The sequence below is a fragment of the Diabrotica virgifera genome, chromosome 10, assembly GCF_917563875.1.
Source record: "Diabrotica virgifera virgifera chromosome 10, PGI_DIABVI_V3a".
NCBI lineage: Eukaryota > Metazoa > Arthropoda > Insecta > Coleoptera > Chrysomelidae > Diabrotica > Diabrotica virgifera.
This window is the reverse complement of record NC_065452.1, coordinates 130,339,168-130,363,085: the sequence shown is the minus strand read 5'-3', so window position 1 is coordinate 130,363,085 and position 23,918 is coordinate 130,339,168. Positions and strand designations below refer to the sequence as shown.

Here is a 23,918-nt window from a genome sequence, read left to right as displayed (position 1 = left end):
CGAATGTACAATTTCTGAGATATACGGATAATATAGGCGTATTTTAAAAATAGGACCACCCGTATATTTAACAGTCTTCTGAATCAGTTTGAAATGCAGCATATCCTGTTAATGTACAATATTGACCATTAATATGTAGAAATTAGTAAAGATATTTTTATTACAACCGCTGATATTAACATAAAGAGAAAATAAATTGGGCCACTTGTTATTTGCACTTGTTATTTGTTAAAATAAAAAAAAAGTAATTTCTGTTGTATGAATATCGGTTTCATTTCGTTAAATCAAGTAGGTTTGTTTTGTTGTCAGTAAGTAGTTGTATTGTAGATACGTTTTGATAGTTTTTGAAAATAGGCCAGCGATAAAATACAATGGTACATTTAATAAAGCGTCATCATCAGGAAATGGAAATTTTAACACTAAAAGGATGTGGCGACAGGTAAAAAATTATGAAATTTGAGTATGTTTTACTTGCAACATTATTTGTGGGACACAAACACACGAAGAGGTTTGTGAAATATTTAATAATATGAAGATATAACATTTATAGCACGTGGGACTGTATCTAAAATTATTCATAAATTTGACTAATGTGGACATGTACAAGAACTCCCAAAAAGTAGTCGTCCTGGTATTCCAGAGGAAACAAACACTGATTTTTTGTAGATGGTTGAAGATCTTCAAAAGGCTACTATAATAATTGCAACCGAAAAACAAATAAGTCAAATAACTGTTCGTAAATTAAAAAAAAAAAAAGAAAAATGGCATCCTTATAAAGCACAATATTGTACACGAACAGAATAAGATGATCCAGATTGCAGATTGTAGTTCTGTGAAACAATATTAACTAGATTTAACTTAACACTAATCCTAATTTTTTAAATGAAATCCTTTTTTCTGATGAGACTACTTTCCATTTAAGTGGCACGGTCAATAAACAAAACTGCAGGTACTGATCAGATAAAAATCCGTATGGGATGGTGGAGGCACATACACAGTATCGACAAAAGATCAATGCATGGGCAGGACTTATTAATAATACCATTATTGGACCTTATTTTTGAAATAAAATCAAAACTAGAATTAGCCAGACTCTTTCCTGGTGATATAAATCGTCTTCTCGTGAACAGATCAATTTGGTTTCAGCATGATAAAGCACCTTCTCATTGAGTTCCTCAATAATACATTTCCAAATGGATGGATTGGAAGAAGAGAAGCTATCGGGTGGCCAGCAAGATCCCCAGATTTGACACCTCGAGATTATTTTTAGGGGGTTATTTAAAAAAAAGAACTGCACTATCCAAGAACTGAACTACAGAAAGACATTAGACAATATTATCCATATTTCTCCATAACTGTAGATACAAACGTCGAAAGGATAAAATTTTAAATCTCTGTTCTATCTAATATACATAACGATTGTGTAGCTGCATAATGTCCTATATGATTTTGGACAACTTTTCAGGGGAGAGTGGCAACTATTTTATTCTGCGGTCTGGCTTTGCAACTTTCTCCATGACATAGTCTCTTCTTCATGACAGTTAGGACCGAATGCTTGTTGCTCAGAAGTTAAGACCTAATGAAAGAGTTAAAATTAGCGCCAAATTAAATGATTGGTTATTTGTTACTATATTGCAATAATGTATTTTAGTGGTTAGGTTCCAATGCCGCAAAAAACGAAAAATGAGAAAAATGTCAGATATGTACGCAGTCGATAACCAACATTTTGTTACTATAAAATATCATAGTAATAGCGTTGATTGATAAATTATAGAGGGGAAGATACGAAAGCCTATGCAATATTTTGTCCCCTTTAAAATCTGTCCGTATAGTGGTGCGCCTGGCGTAAATTTGTTGAAACTAGCCAAGAACCAGCCAAGAATAGTATTTATTTTACGTGGCCCGTATTCAAAATTTTAACGCAGCAGTCGCTAGCGTACCTATTGTTTAGATGATGGTCTATCGTCATTTTTTTATTTGCATAAACATGTTTAGCTTATTTGTTTGTTTTAAGCTCATATTGACTGAATGGAGATTTATAATTCTATAATTAAACATTTATTATTTTTGTAGTTATTATTGCTACTACTAACAATATTATTACTTATCATAGTTAGTTAATAATTACGCATAATACGCATTATGGCAACAACACACATATAAAATTATTTTATATACAGTGTGTCTTCGAAAGTCGGCGGCATATTGGAAACTTTTTTAATTTAACGGAAAACAGTTATAATGATTGTCTGTATTAATTTTTTTTGTTTATTTCTGCAAAAATGTTGAAAAATAAATTTACTATAGGTTTTTTTCGCTCAATATAAGTCAATACTAATTTTCGAGTTATTTGCGAGTGTATTATGTTTATTTTCGACAAAAAGCACGTTTTTAAACGTATTTTCGCAAATACCTCAAAAAGTAAGTATTTCATGGAAAAAATATTCTTAGCAAAAATACAGCTTATAAAAAAGTGGAGAAGACTGCAAAAATATGTATCAGCTTTAAATTTATCTACCCCTACTTCTGAGGTTTGGCAAATGATTAACACAATGAATTGGAAAAATAGAGAGATATTGCAGAGTCACTTTTGCACGAGCTGTATTACAGTACGCGTTATTTTGACAGTAGAGCATGCGCAGATGTGAGATTTGGTTTACGCTGCGTTATTGGAAATAGTGCCTGCCGCTGTTTCGCTGCTCTATTTTCTTTTCAGGTTATGTTTGTTACTTGTCTTTCAATTAAATCAAGTTTATTTGTAATAATTTTCTAAAATGAGTAACAGACAATAGCAAACAAATCAGATTTAAGTCTGATGACGATTTTTTGTTTAATAAAACAAGGTTTAGGTCAAAATCAATTGACCTCTCCAAAAAATTGGACGTTAGTTTAGGAAAATATGAATAGTGCAACAGGAAAATCTTTTATTACATTCAAGGATCATTTGTTTCTCTTGTTCGATTATTCGAAGAAAATTCAAACCTTCCATTTAAATCAAATTTTTTATTTTGAGCATGTAATATAATATGTTTATCTCCCAGAATGTTCTGCACGATGATAAACTCGAAGTCTTCATCATTAGCATTGGTAAAAATGAGAGCTTCTAAGTCGTGATCTATTTTAAATTACATGCAAATTAGAAAAACAACTAATCTTAATCGAGCCGTAAAAATACCGCAACCAAAATGTTGAGCAATATCTGTATTTATGACACGTCTGAGAAATGTCAATTCTGTCAAAATTGCGCGGTGTAAATAGCTCAACTTAGGCTGTGTTAAATTTGCATTATCTCTCTAATCATTTAACATCATCCATTACCTAGAACGTGATAACCATATATTTATTCAACAAAGCAAGAAATAGCCAAAGCAAGAATATATCAACAACATAGCAGTGACTAAAATCTACCTACATATAAGTTCCCTAGTTCATAAAAACAAATTTAATAATGGTCAAACCGGAAAACAGGCGTATGTTCTCAAAAAAATTATTAGTGTGTAAAAAACTTTTTTTAAATTTTTTTTTTTTACACACTATCAGTATTTTTGAGAACATACACCTTTTTGCCGGTTTGACCTACTTAGAAGTGTGTACAAGTCATACAGTCTTTTTCAAATTTAATAATGCCTGTTTAAATCTTGATAATCACATTAATTTACCTCTGAATGTCATATTTACAGTAGATGAACGCTTAAAAACATTAAACAAAGTCAAAGAAATCAGCCCAGGGCTTGTATTTATCAATCAACGGTAATAGTGTCATATATATCTTTATGCTTCCATGCTTTACGCGCGCACTGTATAAATGTTACCTTTTTGTATAAATTGAGTAAAAATATAGAGATGGAAGAATAAAGCAAAGGCGAAGATTAATGCAAAAAGCAAAGAGTGGAAATACATTCCCCTACAACAAACGTTTGCTCAAAACAACTGCGAACTTAGAAATAAATCCAGACTGAAAAATCGTAAATTCGTTTAGAGTCCTTTGTCATTTGACTTGAGCTTTATTCTAATTTAAAACTTTTTCTTGTAAACACCTGACCCTCAGCTTCACCATCACCATCACCACGCCGCGGGAATTCCGCTTACTATAGATTTCAACTGCGCCCCAAATAATGTCAGGGTCGTCGCGACGCCGTTTCAGTTTCAGGCTTTTAAGTTTTCCTTGGGCGCAAATAATTGTATAAATTTAAAGGACATTAATGTTTAACGTCAACATATCAAAGCAAATCAAACTGTGGCTAACTCTGCCCTATTGTGTGTTAATGGAAATTTCTGCTTGCTAAATGTTTTCATATTAAGGATATAAATACATAAAAAGATAAATTTGCTGTCAAACTACTGTATATTTTTGTGGCATTTCATTAAATATGTTCTGATAGAAGATTAGTTCAAAATTCGACTCGAATTACCAACAAAATTGTAGAAGATGAACAAATAAATTAGGATAGCGATATTACCACCATTTAGAGCCGGGGTGGGCAAAAGCCGGCCCGCGAGCCGGATCCGGCCCGTTTGCTTACTTTATCCGGCCCATTGAGAAATCCCGCAAGCAATTTTTTTAAGAGCGTAGGCGCAATGCTTTTTAAGTGCATTCATTTTTTTCGAATCCTGAGAAAACTAATAAGTATTTTTGAAAAATTTAAACGCAGAATGAAATATTACATTATTACTGAGGGCCAAAAGTCCCTGAAAACTTTTATAATGTTTATCACAGAGGTAAAAAAAGAGAAAATTTAGTATGACTTTTAATTTCAAATATATCATTCAAAGAAACTTTTTGTTTATTCTAAGGGACTTTGGGCCCTCGGTAATAATGTAATTTTTCAAAAATATTTATTAGTTTTCTTAGCATTCGAAAAAAAATGAGTGCATTTAAAAAGCATTGGTCCGAAATTATGTGCCTACGCTCTTAATCTCTTTTATGCGATTTTGCTGAAATCAACAGTATTAGTGTTCGTAGTGTTCGTATAAATAATGAATATCTATCTTCTGCTTTTCTTAAAAGCGTCTGTGTGTTGAACCCGGTCCAGTTGCGAATATTTTTCGGTCAGGGTATTTGTCGTCTACCAGGACCCCTTTTTCTTCGATTTTATCCTTCATAATCATCTGCTGCAACAACTTACTTGCGTTATCATTTCTAAGTATGTGCCCTTTCTCCTTGCTGTCTTTCTCCTTTTAATGATGGTCAAAAGTTCTCTGTTCCTTTTCCATTCTGTGCAACACCATTTCGTTCGTAATATGATCGGTCCATGGTATTTACAAAATTCCCCTAAAAAGCCACATCTCAAAACCTTGCAGCTTTTTCATTAAGTCAGCATTAACAATCCAATAAAGAAGAATAGAATAGACATAACATTTTTATTATTATAACGGATTTTTATAGTGTTCTCCGCCTTCCGGTTGCCCGTTTCCAGCTTTGTCAGTCGTTGCATTCGTCAGGGTGAAGGTTCCTTTCCTAGCCAGGATTGTTTCGGCGTTCCTTTCTTCCTTCTTTTCCTTGCCGTCCATTTTAAAATTTGGTTTGGCAGCCTGTCGTCGTCCATTGACGTCGTACGTGACAATACCAGATCAATTGTCTTCTTTGAATTTCGTCTATGATGGTTGACTTGACGTAACATTTTACCATCCGATATCAGATTTGCAGATTGAATCTTTGGTTACTCAAAAATTTCCTAATCTTCAAAAAGGCTGCTCTTGATTACTCTATTCTTGATCGAATTTCTGAAGTTCATTTTTTATCTGGATCCTTGTTATGGCTTAATATAATGGACCATATTAAAAATTTCGTAATTTTACTGGGAACAAATTGTTCGCATGTACACAATAGAAAGACATTTTATTATTATTAATAGTCAAATGTCTTTCTCCAAATGATTTAAAATGATACTTGTAGTATTTTTGTCAAAAAAATTTCTTGGGCAGAGAAAAACCTCCACCAAAAACATTAGCGTACATATTGGGTGTAGTCCTCCGGCCCGGAGGACATTTTGAAAATATCATTTTGGCCCGCGCTTAAAAGTATTTGCCCACCCCTGATTTAGAGCGTAATAAGCAATGTAATAAATTACAATTCGAAGGAATAGTTCCACTAACGTGGGAATAAAATAATAAACGCATTAATAAATATGTAATTTAATGACTAAATTTGTTACTATTACTAAAATAAGATTTGGTCAAAGTTCTTTCGTAAAGTTCTTATATTTGAACCGCTGAATTAACTATCCAATTCACACTAGTCCGCGAAACACAAACACAATAGCACTTTTACAGTATGAACTAAGGATATTTTTTTAGAACCACTAAACTTATTAATAATAAGCGATTGCAAAATGTGCAGCTTCTAAACTATAAGCGAAACACAATAACTATCAATTGCATCCAAACTTATGGATAACTAAACGATTACTTTTTTTACAAAAATAAGCAAGAGTTGTAACTCCAAACTAATAAAAACGGCATCCAGGTACGCTGAACTGCAAGTTGATATTGACTTCTTAGTGACTACATTCGAATTATCACTGCTTCGCCTATCAAGGGTTCGGGGTAAATTTTTTCGGAATTTCTATTAGGTAGGTATAACCACCTTTTGCTTCCCGCTATTTTTTGGGTTCAAGTTACTCAGAGAGTGAAGATGACCTTCAGAGACTTTTATATCAATTAACAGCAAGAAAGTTCAACATGATAATATCACCAAATAAAACAAAAAGTATGGTAATCTCTAAAGATCCAATAAGGTGCAAGCTAGAAGTGGACAGCAAAATAATCCAGCAAGAAAGAAGTATCAGCTATCTGGGCGTGCTAATGCACAGTTATGGAAATACAGAAGCATAAGTTGCCCAATAAATATGAAGCATTTTACATGTCTGCTCTAATGGGATCAAGGATAAGATTAACTACATAGATACTTTGGGTTGAAATGGGGCTAAAGAAGAAGGAACAGGCATATAAAGCTTCTTGCGAGACGGCAGCTCATTTGTTGTGCGGTCGCAGGTCGTGGAATCGTCAGGGGGGTAAGAGGGTTTAGGGTAAGAGGGCGCAAGTTGAAGCGTTTTTCCAACCGTTACCTGTATTTTTAAGAGGGTTTAAAGAAGACTAACTATCATAACCAAATAAGCAAAGGATACTTACACAGACTTGCGGACTTTCCTACTATTTAAAGAAATGTGGACGCCGTTTGAAAAATCCTCAAATTCACATATCGAGTACTTACTGGACATATTCCGTACTTATGGGAACCAATTTAGGGACATTCATCTTAGATTCCTCGTTTAGGTTAAACTGGGCTATTATTGACCATCCTATGGCTTCTATGCCATTTCTTTTTCTCTATTCTAAAACTTATTTCGTTTGTATTAGACATCTGGTTAATAATTTTCCAAAAAAAAGGTTGCAGAAATAAAAATAGGTACATTTTATAATGTTTATTTAAACTTTTGGAATTTATGTTTATTTTGAGAATAAACATGTTCTCAAACAGGAAATGAATAATAAAAATAAATATATATTTTTAATAAGACTTTACCATGGACAATAAAGATTTTACAATCTTTTCTATTACAAAAATACACAAAGTTTATTATTTCACCTTATTTTTACATACATAATAACTTTTTTTTAAAGCAGTGTATTAAAACAAAGTTTGACTTATGCTGTCAAGTCAAACGTCACTGCCATTTTATCTAATTTATATAAAACTTTCCGCGAGTCCATGTTGAAAACAAAATATTAAAATATTTAAAACCTTTACCAAATTAATATCCACTTGTGAACTTAATTAAAACAAATATTATTTCATACCTTGTTTTAAAACAAAATCCATAGTCACACGTTACACTTGGAACTTAACCAAAATTTTCCATCCAAGATTGGGGAAGACATTCAATTCTAACCAAACAGGAAACAGGATAAGTTGATACCAAATCAGAAATCTCATCCGGGAATCAGGAATTGAATACAGGAAAATGACCAAAACATCATAAGAACTGGAAAAGCTTCTCAATACGATAGAATCGCACACTACTTTACCGGCATAACTACGTCACAATACTTTTTACTATTTTCACACAAATATATCCAGCGTAATGCTGTGAAACTCAGTAGCAGTATTCCTTAATATGTAAAGGACAAATTGCAAGTCCTTTTCTTCGTTTGCCATAACGAAAAAAGCCAATTTAAGCCGGCAAGTGCGATTTTGTGAGTTCTACCCAAAAGGATGTTTAACCTTCTAACATGCTTTTAGAACTAACTATTTTTCTTTCTAAATCTTCCTATCCATGTCGTACCAACTTCGGGTTTTCGTTCGTCATAGCCAATCATGACTAACGATTTTTACTTGACATTTGAATAGGCCAATGACTGCTTTCTGATTCTGTCACACTAAAATATTCTAATGACAAAAACGCAATCTTCGCTACAAGAAGAACGCATGGAAAATTACCTCTATTTCCAAAACACGCATTTCTTCTTAGAATATAACAGGGTATTTAATATTGTGAAACAGTTCAGGGGCGGGTTAGAAATTTTAATGATATATAAACTCACAAAATAAATTAGAAAAATAGATATTTTTCTTGGGATAGGATATAAAATTAATGAATACTATTTACTATTTACTATTGTAGCGGAAATTTGTAATGCTACAAATAAACAAAAGCAACAGAATAACAGGATGTCTTAAACACACTATCTGGCGCAACACACATCTACGGACAGAAACAAAGGCCAAGAACTATAGGACAGTAGTTAGACCAATAATTATGACTTACACTGCAGACACAAGACCTGGCATCACAAGGACCAAAAGACTGATGGAAACGTGTGAAATGAAAATAGTCCCCGATATTACAGGGAAATCATTATGTGATAGACAACGTAGCACAGACCTCAGGCGAAGCTGCAATATAGAGAATATAAATGACTGGACACTGAAAAGAAAAAAGAATGGTATAGCCATATAAGCAGAATGGGAGAAGGAAGACTGGTAAAGACAGCACGAGACAGATCACCAAACGGCCGAAGGAGTATAGGAAGGCCAAGGAAGAGATGGAGTGAAAACCTAGATATCTGATGAGGAGGGGTCGGAAGATGGAACAGGCGCGAGCCTATTACGGAAGCAGGAAGAAGAAAAAGTTACTTAGTAGGTCTCAGTAGGTCTTATGATGGTAGAAACTATTTCTCATCTGACTTGTGCTTTATTGTAATTTAAAACTTTTTCTTGTAAACAACACCTGACCCTCAGCTTCATCATCACCATCACCACGCCGCGGGAATTCCGCTTGATTTCAACTGCGCCCCATATAATGTCAGGGTCGTCGCGACGCCGTTTCAGTTTCAGGCTTTTAAGTCTTCCTTGGGCGCAAATAATTGTATAAATTTAAAGGACATCAATGTTTTACGTCAACATATCAAACTGTGGATAACTCTGCCCTATTGTGTGTTAATGGAAATTTCTGCTTGCTAAATGTTTTCATGTTAAGGATATAAATACATAAAAAGAATAATTTGCTGTGAAAGTATATTTTTGTGGCATTTTATTAAATATGTTCTGATAGAAGATTAGTTCAAAATCCGACTCGAATTACAAATATGTACAAATACAAATACAAATAGTTTTTTAGTCATCTTCCAGTATACGAACTAGTTCTGTGGTATTATATACATTGAAAATGGTCTATAAGCGGACTATTCGAATTTTTAGAAAAAAAAAATTCGTTTTATAAACATGGCTCCTTTATTTTTGGCCATAAAAGAGTTATAAGATTATGTAAATTAAATTCCGTAAGACCCTTAGTTTTTAATTGGGGTGGGTTTAAAGGGCTCGATAAGGGGGTGTTTGCTCGCAAATAGAGGTTTTAAATAGCTATATCTCGCTGTATAACTGTTCACTGTAATGAAAATAAATGTACAAGGAAATTTTAGTTATGAAAAAAGCTAAAATTTAGTTATCTATCATTTTTTTTGTATCTCTAGTATTTTCGGAGATATTTTGAATAAAATGGTGAAAAATACGAAATTGCAAAAAATCAATTTTTTTAAACTCCAATTTTTCTAAATGTAGGCCTTTGAAATGGGTCAAAGTTCGTGGATGTATTGATAATACAAATATAAAAAGAATTACAGAAAGACCAATTTTTAATTAGCAGGGTAGTTAGGGCGTTAGTTTTAGTTTCACTGATTTTTTCATAAAGAAAAGCAGTTACCGCCCTTTTTTTATCATAAGTCACTCAATTTTAATGCTAGAAACTCTGATTTTTTCTTTTGAAAGGTCTAATTGTATACTTGAAAAAAGATTATTTAGGTTTTCCTCGAAAAATGCAAAGTTTTCCCGTTATTTGGCTTTGAATATTTCAAATTATACATTTGACGAAAAAAGCTAACCTTTAACATGCCATATCTCGGTTTGTATTGATCGAAAAAATATTATAGAAAAAGAATTTGGTTTGTGTTACTAAAAGACACAATTTCGATAGCTACAGTTTTTTTGATTAAATGCATATTTTTCGAATTATTCTCAAAAAACTCTAAAAAAGTGGATTTTTCGTCGAAAAACTGTTGAACTTTTCGGAAAAATGTTAGTTTTACGAAAAAAATGTAAAACACTTTTTTTTCTTAGAATTACGTTTTACATCGAATTTACGTGGTAAAAATTTAATAAAAAATTCCCACCCCCGAGATGGGGTGGCAGTGGCAACCGTCCCAAGGTTTTAGCGTACAGCGGCATGATATAGAAAATGATCCTTGGACTATTCCCTACTTTCTGTGAAAATTTCAAGTAAATCCATGCTGGACGAAAAAATTGCGAGCCAAAATGCTTCATTTCCTCGACAAAAAGGAACCCTACCGATTTGCCTGAAGAAAAAAGTTTACAACCAGTGCATACGGTAATAACATATGGTTCCGAAACCATAACTTTGACTAAACATTCTGCAAATAAATTGAGAATAACCCATAGAAAATGGAAAGAGCAATGTTGGAAATAACAAGAAGAGATATACAGGGTGTCCAGAAACTCTACCGACAAACGAAGACAGGAGATTCCTCAGTTAATTTTAAGACAATTTAGCCCAATTCTTCTAGTCCGAAAATGCTTCCTAAGTGAGCTAGAGCTCTTTGAAGATGGCGTCTTGTAATTAGTTTTTCGTAAATACCTCCAGAACGCTTCTAGTTAGAAAATTGAAAATTGGTAAGAGTATTTATCTTCCAGAGATAAATCAATTTCATCCATTGCGAATTTCTAGTACCGGTCATAGGCGTCCGTTTTGTATAAGGCAACGGTTATTTTATCGCATAAATTTTTTGTCTTTAATTTTTAAGCACTTTTGACTCCGGATTATTAAATTGTGAGATATTCTAGTAATAAAAGGTATTCTTACTTTAAGTCGGTAGGACACACCGTTTTCTAGAAAAATCGATTTGAAAATTTTTCGTCTCTAGAATTTGAAAAAAAAATTGAAAAAAATTTTCAATAAAAGACGGTGTATTTCAACAACTTAAGCAAGAGTAACTTTTAGTACTAAAATATCTCATAATTTAATAATCTAGTGACATAAAAGTTTAAAAATTAAAGACAAAAAGTTATGCGATAAAATAACCATTGGCCTACCCAAAACGGACGCATATGGCCGGTACTAGAAATTCAAAATTAATGAAATCGATTCATCTCTGGAATGTAAATAAACGTACCAGTTTTCGTTTGTCTAAATATTTTTTTTGAAATTTTTTTTTTTTGGAATTCAGAAAACGAAAAATTTTCAAAGCGATTTTTCTAGAAAACGGTATATCCTATCGACTTAAAGTAAGGGTACCTTTTAGTACTAGAATACCTCATAACTTAATAATCCAGAATCAAAAATGCTTAAAAATTAAAGACAAAAAAGTTATTCGATAAAATCACCGGCGCCCTACCCAAACCGGACGCCTATGACCGGTACTAGAAATTCGCAATGGATGAAATCGATTTACATCTGAAAGATAAAGAAGTGTACCAATTTTCGTTTTTCTAACTAGAAGCGTTCTGAAGGTATTTACGAAAAACTAATTACAAGACGCCATCTTCAAAGAGCTCTAGCTCACTTGGGAAGCATTTTCGGACTAGAAGAATTGGGCTAAATTGTCTTAAAATTAATTGAGGAATCTCCTGTCTTCGTTTGTCGGTAGAGTTTCTGGACACCCTGTATATACGGGGTGAGGCAAATAAAGGGCCTATTACAAATATCTCGAGAACTAAAGGCAACATAATCATGAAAATTGGAATAAAGGGGTTTTGAAGAATGATCTATTAAATGAAAATATTTTCATCTCTTTGCAACTTCCGGTTATACCGGAAGTTGGTTATAACTTCGTTTTTTTAAATGGGACACCCTGCATATTTTTACATTTTTAAATTCTCTACGATGTCTTCTTTCTTAAAATATGAGGTTTTGAATTATTATACAGGGTATTTTAAAAGATATTACATTTTTTTTATTAATTTCGTAGCAATATTCACACCCTGTAGAATTGTAGTAGTTTAACATCTAAAACTCTACTTACGTTCAAATGATTTTTAATATACTCTACTATTGTTAAGAATCATTAGTATAGCTAAATTTTTAATTTTAGTATACAGGGTTGGTCGAAACTCGGAATGACTATTTTCTGAGTTTTCTTAAATGGAACACCCTGTATTTTAGTACTGTAATGAAATGATATTTTATGGTACTTTTTTATTTCTTAAGCATTCCCTATACCTAACTGCTTTAATTTGTGCTTAATTGTTAATCGCACCAACAATCTTAACTACGTAGGTGTTTTGATAGCTAAACCATTATTGGTATTTTTAAGGGTCAGTCTGGATTAATATGAATTTATTTCTGAAAAATTATTTGGGATTGAGTATTTTCACGGCCAACCTAATAAAATTTTACGTATTTTTTGTTGCAATGAATGTTTAGCTTGAATCACCAATAACTCACAAATTAAAGCAGTTAGGTATCGAGAATGCTTAAGAAATAAAAAAGTACCATGAAATAGCATTTCATTACAATACAAAAATACAGGGTGTTCCATTTAAGAAAACTCAGAAAATACTCATTCCGAGTTTCGACCAACCCAGTATACTAAAATTAAAAATTTAGCTATACTAACAATTCTTACCAATAGTAGAGTATATTACAAATCATTTGAACGTAAGTAGAGTTTTAGATGTCAAACTACTACAATTCTACAGGGTGTGAATGTTGCTACGAAATTAATAAAATAAACGTAATTATCTTTTAAAATACCCTGTATAATATTACAAAAGCTCATATTTTAAGAAAGAAGACATGGAAGAGAATCCAAAAATGTAAAAATATACAGGGTGTCCCAATAAAAAAAACGAAGTTATAAGCAACTTCCGGTATAACCGGAAGTTGCAAAGAGATGAAAATATTTTCATTTAATAGGTCATCCTTCAAAACCCCTTTATTCCAATTTTCATGATTATGTTGCCTTTAGTTCTCGAGATATTTCTAATAGGCCCTTTATTTGCCTCACCCTGTATATACAGGGTGTCCAGAAACTCTACCGACAAACGAAGACAGGAGATTCCTCAATTAATTTTAAGACAATTATATATACAGTATAAATTAAAAAAATATGGAACATAGCTTTTTAAGACACAGTGTTTGAACTGCATTTGAGATAGTGGACCAATATAAAAGTTCCAGACATTAAAACCAGAAATCATAGCAACATTAACATTGGCATGTAGAAAATATCTTTGAACTAGAACCTCCTACTTCTATCTCTCTTTTTGGGAGTTTACTAAAATAGCGAGCCCAGCCGAATGAGCCGAAAGTACATAATCGGACTTAAAGGTCCGCACCGCGCCAAGGAATAGAACCGAACCGAACCCACTACCTACATGCACAGACAAGACGATTGCAGATACGCGGTACGAATGGGTTATTATTTTTATGTTTTTGGATATGTATTTAAATGTTTAAAACATATAATTTAACCTAAAATATTTATTTTAATATTTATAGTGCTAAATATTTCATGTGTATCTATTTACGGATAGTGATGATTGGCATTATACATAATATTATGTATATTGTTCTAAAGCTATTTTTTGTGGCGTTTGTGTAATTTATTTTTATAAATGGGAAATAAGCCACAATTTAACTTAAAAAATGATTTTGTTAACGTTTCGACCTCCACTTCGGACGTCGTTGTCAAAATACACAGTATTAATAAATTAAACAAAAATGTTGTTGCTTAGTAAAAAAAAATTCTTCTAATAATATAATTTATTCTAACTCATTCATATCGGCAATTATTAGAAGATTTTTTTTACTAAGCTACAACATTTTTGTTTAAATTATTAATATTTTGTATTTTGACAACGACGTTCGAAATAAAAGTTAACGAAATAATTTTTTAAGTTAAATTGTGGCTTATTTTGTATTTAGAATAATAAATTACATAAACGCCACAAAGAAATAGCTTCAGAGGAAGACCGGCCCTGGCAAGTTACGGTAAAGTTGTAGTGATATTGTACTCCTAGTTTTTACTAAAAACAAGTGGTATTATTAAATAGTTTTTTAAAACTAAAGTGTTTATCTACTAGATACTACTACGTAAGTCATCTATACGTAATTATTAGTTTGTTATTGTGAAAAGAAAACGTCAAATAAGAAAAATACACCAACGTACAATCATTTTGTGAGGTTAGCTAGCATGCGGTTGGTTTGTCACCTACCAGAGTCGGACTTAAGCTTTCGCCACCGCAGCTTAAAATGTCTTCACACAATGTAAACACACCTTCCGATCTAACCAGTCCAGTAAATCAACGTTCAAATATCACAAACAGTTATGCTTCAGCCGCTTCACAGTCTTTTCCGAGTAAGACCCAAGCAATTGTATTTAGTTGTATCGATAATGCTAAACTGCAGGATTATTTAATTCCTTTGGGCACAATCATCAACCCAAAAAATATTATATTTTCATCTAGATTATCTCATAATAGAATCTGCATGTATTTAGCAAACAAAACCGTAGTAGATAATTTCATGACACAACATGGCTCTATAAAAGTACTCGGCGAAGTTGTAACAGCACGGAGACTTGTCTCTCCAGCAGAAAGACTAGTCTTGTCTGGTGTATGCCCGTCAATTCCTCATCAAGTATTAGTTGAAGAATTACAGAATATCGGTTTAAAGCTTATTTCCCCAATAACATTTCTGAAAATTAGCTCCACTCTTCCCGAATATAGTCACATACTGAGTTTTCGGAGGCAAGTTTATGTAAGCCCTATAACATCAGCAATTCCAGATTCTATTCTAATAAATTTTGACCAAACACCTCACCGCATATTTTTGTCACAAGGTACACTCACCTGCTTTATTTGCAAAAATACAGGACACATATCATCCCAATGCAATAACAGTTCAGTAACGGAATCAACTCATATTGAGTCAAACAATGAAGTACCAAATCCAACAGATCCAACAAGTATATTACACAAGGTACCAAACACTCAGCAGTCATCAAGTTATCCATTATCAAATCCGAGCATATCACCTACACCTACAAATCTTCACGACCAAGAAATTACTAATACTCCTACTCATAGCAACACTTTCAATCAACCTCATTCAGCGGCAATACCGTTTTCACAAACTTCGGAGGCAAGACCCTCCAATCTATCAGCACCTTTTCCATTAGATACAACTGCAGAAAACTCTAATAAAACTGATACATCACCACAATTTTCTGAAACAACCATTTCAACCAATCTTACAAATAAAACCTCAAGCTCAACTTCTGCCACTACCAATGAGTTTGCTCCAGTACCTCCAAATGTAATAAAGCCACAGCATCTAAGTGAAAACTCTAATAGCACTTGCGAAAACGCAAGTTCTTCCATAAAACGCAGTATTGGTGAGATCGATACGCCTCCTTCAGACTCAGCAATTTCATCACAAAATCTGTTTGCAAAACCCAAATCATCTAAACCAAAAAAACCGCGCTCATCTAAAGTCCCATCTACACGGGTAACTCTTGAAAATTTTATTGATAATCATACCCCACCATTCGTTTTAAATTACCACCAATTGTCTTTACTTATTGATAATGTCCAAGGCTCCCCCGACACTATTAGCGTCGTTAAAACATTTACAACTGATATGGCTGGTTTACTCTATCTTTTACAAAGCAGCTATCAATATGCAAATGATAGATCTACAAAAACCAAGTTTACAAAACTTCAAAAGAAACTACACAACTATTTAGGGAATAAGATTTCTGACTTAGACAGTGACTCTTCTGTAGACAATTGTTCAGTATCATCTAACTCCGAATCTGTTAACAACATTCAACGCGATACTTCAATGGAACATTGATAGATTTTTCCATCGTCTCCCTATGCTACAGCTTCTTTTATCTGAATATTCTCCAGATATTATTTGTCTACAGGAGACAAACTTAAAGACCAATCAGTTGTACAATTCAAAACATTTCACTTGTTTACCCCCAGCATGTAACACATATTCAGCTGAACTCTACGCCATATACCGCGCTGTGAAACTTCTTAACGAGTTTACACTCACAAAAACCCTGATCATAACAGATTCCCTTAGCTCTCTAAACTCATTAATACATATTTTTCCGAAACATCCTTTTGAAAAGTTGCTACAATACCAGCTTTCCCAAGCTCATGAACATGGAAGAAGCGTCCAATTTTTATGGGTTCCCTCACACGTCGGAATAATAGGAAATGAAGAAGGTGACAGGACCGCACGAGAGGCAATTTTAAGTGATTTTTCAGAACCGATAGACAAGTGTGTTTCTAGTGACTTAAAATCTTATTTTAAAAATAAAGTGTTGTTTTTGTGGCGAAATGAGTGGTTTCAAACTAATTCCAAGCTAAATAAAATTAAAAATAATGTGTCTCAGTGGCTCCCGTCGTCACGCAATAGACGGGAACAAATTGTGGTTACGCGTTTGTTTACGTCTAGGTCATATAAGATTAACGCACTCTTACCTATTCACAAAGAAAAATCCACCTATATGTGATCAGTGTAACGTCCGATTAACAGTCGAACACTTTTTAACAATATGTAGTAAATATGACCAAGAAAGACAGCGCTACAAGATCCCAAACGCTCTACCACAGGCTCTAGGTCAAAACTGTTCCTGTGACAATAATATAGTTAATTATCTCAGATCCAGAAACATTTTGTACAATCTGTAATTGTTTAATTTTGTTATTTATATTTTGTTCCGTCGCTAATAACCTTTTGGTGGATGCGACATATTTTTCTAATAAAAAAAAAAAATAGCTTCAGACAATATTTTAGGTGAAAAAATATGTTTTAAATAGGTACGTATCCATAAACTTATAAAAATAAAATAATCTATTCGTACCGCGTATGCACAAAAAGCTAGAAGGATCTGCAAATTCTGCAATCGCCTTCTACATGTAGTCAGGTCGCCGGTCGGTTCGGTTCTATTCCTTGGCGCGATCGCGAGGCGGACCCATAGGAACCGGTCGTATAATAATTCTTATACCTGATTCTGACCTAGAGGTGGGCTAGAAGTATTTGCAATCATGTAACCGTAACCCATCGTATTTTTTATCTGTGATTGTGATTTAACAGAGCAACAAAATAGTTATTATTTTGTCTAGAGTCTAGGTCATGATTATAAAATTAGGTCTGTTAGAATGAGAAACAATTTTATTCAAAAAGAGTTTTTGTAATGAAAATAATATTGCATTAATAAATAATTTCATGTTTTTTTCATTGTCTTAATTGTTATTAGAAAATCTAACAAGAGCATAGGCGCCAAATTTCGGGCCAATGCTTTCTCAATGCATTCATTTTTTTCGAATTTTAAGAAAATAATAAGTATTTTTGAAAAATATAAACGCGGAATGAAAGATTACATTATTATCTAGGGCCGAAAGTCCATTAAAATAAAAAAACTGTCATTTGAATGAGATATTTGAAATTAAAAATCACACTCAATTTTCTCTTCTTTTTACCGCTGTAACTTATATTAGAAGTTATAGAACACATTATAGAAGTTTTCAGGGACTTTTAGCACTCGGTAATTATGTAATTTTTTATTCTGCTTTTAAATTTTTCAAAAATACTTACTAGTTTTCTTAGGATCCGAAAGAAATAAATGCATTTAAATAGCATTGTCCCGAAATTTTGCGCCTACCCTCTTAAAAACGAAATACAAAGTAAACTTTAAATGCCAGTATTTGCTACAAATACTTATTAGTTACTATTTGGTATCCGGATCTGCAGATGTTTTCTCATGTTCTAATAAAATTTGAGTCGTAAATCCTTTATCTTTTTGTTCCATTCCAAGTTTTTCTGCAATAAGAGCGATTCTATTTTCTGTGTTATTTCCGCATTTGTTGGATCCTTAAAAGGAATTAGTCGAAACCTTATTCTGCCAAGAAAAGTTGAAACAGTTTATCGACAGTTTAATAAAATACTCATACATTGTTGAACTAGTGTTTACGTACATATTTGTTATGCTTATAATAGCCTTAACAATTTCTTCTAGCTGAATAAATCTTTCCAACATATAAAATGTCGAATTACAACATGTGGAAACATCTTGCAGTAATTTGAGAGGATTCCCGTTTCCTGGATTTTTTCAAAATCTAAAAGTTTAGCAGTTGCTTGTAGAACTCTTTTTAAAGTGGCTAATGGTATTTTTTATTTTGGTTAAATTTTTAATGATTTTCTTATATCACTTTTGATAACAACATCTGAGGTAGAAGTTGAAACGTCAATAAAATCATTTTTTTAAGTTAAATTGTGGCTGATTTCCTCATCCTTTAAGCCATCGTTCACAATAAAGTTTATTTATTGTGTGTGCAAAGCATCCAAAATGTTTCATTTTCACATCATTTTGTACCACCTTTAACATTTTGTGCATTATAGGAAACAATAATGTATTAAAATTTTGTTTTCTAAGTTCTCTAAGTTTGATAAGACAGCTTTATCTTACAAATATTGCATGATGCATAATTATCATCCACTTATATAAAAACGTTCCATAAACTACTAAATTTTTCTATTTTTGTTTATCACTAATGGCATGGTATGCGTTCTAATAGCAAACCCAATTTTGTAATAGTGACCTAAACAAAATAATAACACGTGTAGAATTTTACGATGGTCCACAATGGTAACGCTTTTTATTAGGAGTTTAATATACGAATATTTCGTTGCTCTGTTAAATCACAATTGAATCGGTCATTGCGAAAACAATCTAAGACCATATTTTGGGTAAAATGACGACGCTTTTCAACGCCATTAAATTTACAATTACATTATACATAAACATTTAAACTTGTTTTGCCTTTCAGAAAGATTCATTTATAACCCATAATACTTATACAGAGAGCACGTAAAGGTTGGAATAAATTAATTTTCTCGAGAATGGACAATTTTGGAAAAAAATCCCGAAAGAGGTCAATTTTTATTTTTAAATTACGACTTTTTGTCATATATATATCATACTAGTGACGTCACCCATCTGGGCGTGATGACGTCATCGATTATTTTTTTAAATGGAAATAGGGGTCGTGTGATAGCTCATTTGAAAGGTAATTTAATTCTCTATGCAGTAATATAAACATTTACATAATTATTTATATAGGGTGTCCAAAAGAAATTGTTTTGAATTAAATTTATTGACATAAAAAGAAGGATGAATGTAATTTATTTAGTTCAAAATACATTTTACTGTTCTCAGAAAACAGAAAAAATATTTATTTGCAAAATAATCATTCCTTTTCGCTTAAATCAAATGTTCAAACTGTTAAGAGGAAGGTGGGTGGCGGCTTTAATATTGAGTTTATGCAAAAAACAATATTTATTTGTCAAATAAACATTATTTCCTGTTTTTTCTGACAGCAGTAAAATGTATTTTAAGTTAAATATATTACACAAATTCTTCTTTTTGTCAATAAATTTAATTAAAAAAAAATTTTTTTGGACACCCTGTATAAATAATTAGTTAATGTTTATATTACTGAATAGAGAATTGAATTACCTTGCAAATAAGCTATCACACGACCCCTATTCTCATTTAAAAAAATTATAGATGACGTCATCACGTACAGATGGGTGACGTCACTAGTATCATACATATGTCAAAAAGTCGCAATTTGAAAATAAAAATTGACCTGTTTTGGGATTTTTTACCAAAATCGTCCATTCTCGAGAAAATGAATTTATTCCAACCTTTACGTGCTCACTGTATAAAATATTGTATTATCTCGGAATATCCAACTATTAATGAAAATATTTTTACGTTTCCTTAAAAGTTTACACATTGTAACATGAATTGTTTTCACAATGACTGATTCAGTTACAGACAAAAATCACAATGAATAAAATATCACTATCGTAAATTAGCCCACCTCTAGACTCGTTCCGTTGATTTAAATCAGAATGAAATGGTAAATGTAGGCGGGCTTTTGCATTTACGTAGCTTAGTTCAGAATCCAGCAGTCGACTGAGGTATTGTACTTGTATAATATAATAATTATTTGAAAATATTTTGTTGGCCAACCGCCTAGAGCCGAAATACATGTATTGGCTATGATCCGTTTAAATATCGCTGGACCTGTATATATATATATATATATATATATATATATATATATATATATATATACATTAGCACTTCGAGCCAAGCAGGCTCATGGCTTGGTTTACAATCTTTCTCCATTCTTGCTTGTTCTTCGCTTTTTCTTTCCAATTGGTTACATTGAGATACCTCAGGTCATCATTAACTTCATGGCTCCATCTGGTCCTAGGTCTTCCTTTTCTCTTTTTACCACCTATTGTAGCGCTTAACATTCTAACTTGGGCCATTCTTTGGACATGTCCTAACCATCTAAGTCTTTGTGATCTTACAACTGCAATTATATTAGGCTCCTTATACAATTCTTCTGACTCCTTGTTTGTTCTTCGTGTCCACTGATTGTTGATTATTTTTCCCCCAAATATCCTTCTAAGTATTTTTCTTTCCCATACTTGTAACATTGATTGCTCGGTTTTTGTCATAGTCCAGGTTTCTGAGGCATACGTAACTATTGGTCGTATCACAGTTTTATACGTTCTTAACTTAGCAGCTTTGGATATATTTTTGCTTCTGAGTATTCTATTGAGTGCATACATGCAACGATTCCCTGACATTAGTCTTTTGTGTATTTCTTCCCGGATATTTGGTCTACTAGAAAATAAGGTTCCTAAATATTCAAATCTCTCTACCTTTTCAAATTTATACACTTTTCCTTCATTCGTTGTTATCATTAAATATTGCCCTTATGCTAAACATTGGTGTTTTTTATGATATATGTGTCCTGATCTGTTAATATTAGCCTCTTTTATTATCATTTCCAATACTACATTAAATAGCAGTGATGACAACGGATCCCCCTGTCGTACTGCTTCTTTCACTTGAAAATTTTCTGTTAGTTTGTTATTTACTTTTACTCTATTTTCTGTTTTCGTAAGTGTAAGCTTTATCATTCTTATTATTTTTGGTGAAACTTCTAGATTTTTTAACGCTTTATATATTTCTTTTAGGTATTGTGATAATTACTTTCTTTTCTTTGCTTTAGGAAGAACTTAAAAAGTTGTGACTGGCTGAATGGCAAAAGCCTGTGCCAAATATATATATATATATATATATATATATATATATATATATATATATATATATATATTGATACACGTATCCATGTGACTTCCAAAGTAGATTCTCGTAATACGTTGTTACTTCATATATACCGTTATGACTTCCGATTTCGGAAGTCACAACGTTTTGCCTATATTTTTACGAATTTGGCTACTAGATGGTATCAGAAGGCTTATATTAAAAATTTCGCTGGAAGTCATATCGTATCTAACATACTCATAAGATCAAATTTTAGTTCGACGGTATATCACCAGCGCTAGTGTCGCTCCCGTGCTACTATACAGGTTATGTACAAAACGCGTAGTGTCTTCCGTATACCACACCGCTCGGTGTGACTTCCGTTTTTTGGCAACCCTGTGTAACGGTTTCCAGACATGCATTTGTTGTAGATTCGCGGTCCTAATCGTACTTAGTATTTTGTGTATGAACCATGAATAATTTCATACTTTTGTGTTAACATTAATAATAGCTTTCTTTTAAATCTGCTTTACTTTTAAAGTTAGCCTTAAATGAAGCCAATTATATCTCTATAAATATATATTATCTGTACTTATTTTAGTCTATAATATTTACTTACCTCTTTATTTATAGAAATTCATTTCTCTCGTGTTTTTGTTTACTTTCTTTTTTACAATGAACTTCTAATTCAATCTACACTAACCGGCACGAAAAACGGGCAACCAAAAAATTGGTAATTTTTGATGTCTCGGATCTCCTAAACCTGTTGTCCGATTTAAGTAATTTTTTAATATGTTATAGCCTTATTCTTTAACAATATATCGCTATAATAATATTGTTGATATGCATGTAAATTTTATTATATACCAAGTGTACCCATCAAACTGGGTTTTTTTCTCAATTTTCACAACACCCTGTGGAATATTCTAGCCTTTATAAAATATTGAAATTAAAACCCAACTATAGCTCCAGGTTTTCTTAACATTCTGTTTTTTTTATTCGCTTACGTTGGATAATAAAAAAGATATGGACTTTAACAACTGGCCATGTTCTTTATCAATACAGGGTGTTTCTAAATAAGTGCGACTGACTTTAAGGGGTAATTCTGCATGAAAAATAATGATTGTTTGGCAAAAGAATTTTATTTTTGCTATCATTATTTTTTCATGCAGAATTACCCCTTAAAGTTTGTCGCATTTATTTAGAAACACCATGTATCGATAAAGAACATGGCTAGTTGTTAAAGTAACTAACTTTTTTATTATCCAACATAAGCGAATGAATAAAAAAACAGGATGTTAACAAAACCTGGGGCTATAGCTGGGTTTTAATTTCCCGTGCCCGTTTTTCGTGCCGGTGAGTATATCTATTAAATAATCTAAATTAATTGTAAAAATCTTATTAAAAGCTTAAGGTGATACAGTAGCGATCAACAGGTAGCCAAAACACCTTCCAAGATTGCGGCTGTAATTTTGAATATTTATTCGACGTATTTGGCACACGTATTCGTAATATAATAAAGAATGGCGGTACAGAGCCCAATTTGGGAAATATGTTAGTATCTGGAAATTACTCTATAATTAAATACAATATTAAAAAAACGAGCCCGTACCGCCGAAGAAAAAAAATACACTTTCTTTAAATAAACTTTTTTATCCGATGCCTAGATCTTGTGTCATTTTGGAACTACTAATGGAATAAAAAATTTTAGTAGTTCCAAAATGACACACAATCTAGGCATCGGATAAAAAAGTTTATTTTCTTGTTCTTCTTAATTGCGGTATAGGCTCGTTTTTTTAATATTGTACTTAATAACAGTAATTTCCACATATTAATATATTTTTCAAATTGGGGTCTGTACCGCCATTCTTTATTATATTACGAATACGGGTGCCAAATATCTCGAAAAATATTCAAGATTACAGCCGCAATCTTGGAACGCCTTTTCGCTACCTGTTAATCGCTACTGTTTCCTCACAAATAGAAGAAATGTAGGTAAATGTTCTCATTTAACGAAATTTCCGAAAATTGTGTATTTTTTTGGGCCCAAGTAGGCTGAAAAATAGATTTTATAGTTATTGTTATTTCAAAAGTAATAAAACGTGTAAAAATATACAAAAAAATTGAATGTACAATAATTACAATTGAATGTAATTAAATACACGATAAAATGAATCAAGAGCGATAAAAAGTTTAAAGTAATAAATTCTAGTAATAATATAAAATACAGTAAACTCTCTATTAAGGGGGTGGGA

The 23,918-nt window shown here is 32.3% G+C and overlaps 1 protein-coding gene across 1 annotated transcript in view; it reads left to right on the top strand.

Moving 5' to 3' along the window:
- The window catches only part of LOC114341943 (atrial natriuretic peptide-converting enzyme), a gene marked incomplete at its 5' end in the record, with an annotated part of 265,571 nt that overhangs the window by 12,992 nt on the left and 228,661 nt on the right, over nucleotides 1–23,918 (top strand). The window lies entirely within an intron of this gene.